Source organism: Callorhinus ursinus, unplaced genomic scaffold (genome assembly GCF_003265705.2).
Source record: "Callorhinus ursinus isolate GAN/ISIS: 27379988/994484 unplaced genomic scaffold, GSC_fseal_2.0 scaffold526, whole genome shotgun sequence".
Classification (NCBI taxonomy): Eukaryota; Metazoa; Chordata; class Mammalia; order Carnivora; family Otariidae; genus Callorhinus; species Callorhinus ursinus.
The window spans coordinates 8,332-9,673 of record NW_027397581.1 but is presented as its reverse complement, the minus strand read 5'-3'; the positions used below and the strand labels follow the sequence as shown (position 1 = coordinate 9,673).

The following is a 1,342-nucleotide window of genomic DNA, read 5'->3' as shown; positions in this document are numbered from 1 at the left end:
AACCGTCGGCAGCCCCCGCCTGGCCCAGCAGCCATGGGCGCGTCGGGGCGGCTCCTGCATGCGGTGCTCATGGGCGCCCCGGGCTCCGGCAAGCGCACCCTGGCGTTGCGCATCACCAAACACTTCCAGCTGCAGAAGTTCTCCAGCGGGGACCTGCTCCGAGACAACATGCTGAGGGGCACAGAGTTCGGCGTGCTGGCCAAGGTTTTCATGGACCAGGGGAAGCTCATCCCGGACGACATCATGACCCGGCTGACCCTTCACGAGCTGAAAAACTTCACCCAGGAGAGCCGGCTGCTGTGCGGTTTCCCCAGGACACTGCGGCAAGCTAAGGCCCTGGAGAGAGTTTATCAGATACACCTGGTGATGAACCTGAACGTGCCCGTTGAAGTCATCAGGCAACGCCTCTCCGCTCGCTGGATCCATCCGAGCAGCGGGCGCGTCTACAACCTCGAATTTAACCCTCCCAAAGTGGTCGGCTTGGACGATCAGACTGGCGAGCCTTTGGTTCAGCGTGAGGATGACAGACCGGAGACACTTACCAAGAGGCTGAAGGCTTACGAAGACCAAACCAAACCCGTCCTGGAATATTACCGGAGAAAGGGGGTGTTGGAAACCTTCTCCGGAACAGAAACCGACAAGATTTGGCCCTGTGTGCATGCTTTCCTGCAAAGAAAAGTTCCACAAATAGACCAGAAAGCATCGGTGACTCCATGAGGGCGAATGCTTGCAATTATTAGCAAGATGAGCAGAATCTCTTCCCTCCTTTCTTTGAGAAGTTCCTTGTTCTAAGGCTCCACGGTGTATAAATTCCTTGAGACTTATATTAGTTTCGTTTCTAGGAATTTTATTTTGGATACTGAGGATAATGCCAAATGAGTCTCCATGCTGATATTTGTCTTTGGAAATTGCCGAGTGTGTTTTATCCAGCTATGGGTTTGCGACTCAAAAACATCAGAGATGTCCAGGCTTCAAAAAAATTCTTTTAGAGCAAAATGAAAAGAGCAATGGGTAATAACCTGACTTTTGCTCAGGAGGGAAAAGTGATTGGTGTCATATTTTTCTGGAAAAGTAAAAAAAAAAAAGTTACATTATACTAATTTGGAGACAATATCTCATCAGAGGCTTTTGTGTAGCCAGATGCCAAAAAAGGCATTTCTAACACATGGGGCATGGTTTTGTGAGAGGCTGTATCTATAAAATTCCAGATAAAAATAACTGGATTTACAAATTCTGGGCAGCCTGCAAATTCACTGCTGCCTTTAAACTAAGAAACCTGTCAGGTGGCTGGCTAAACTACATTTATTTTGTTGTTGAACATACTTTCAGTTTACTTGGAATT

General features: G+C 48.4%; 1 pseudogene; it reads left to right on the top strand.

Moving 5' to 3' along the window:
• Positions 1-19: 19 nt before the first annotated feature.
• LOC112815189 (GTP:AMP phosphotransferase AK3, mitochondrial pseudogene) lies at positions 20-767 on the top strand (annotated as a pseudogene).
• The last annotated feature ends 575 nt before the right edge of the window (positions 768-1,342 follow it).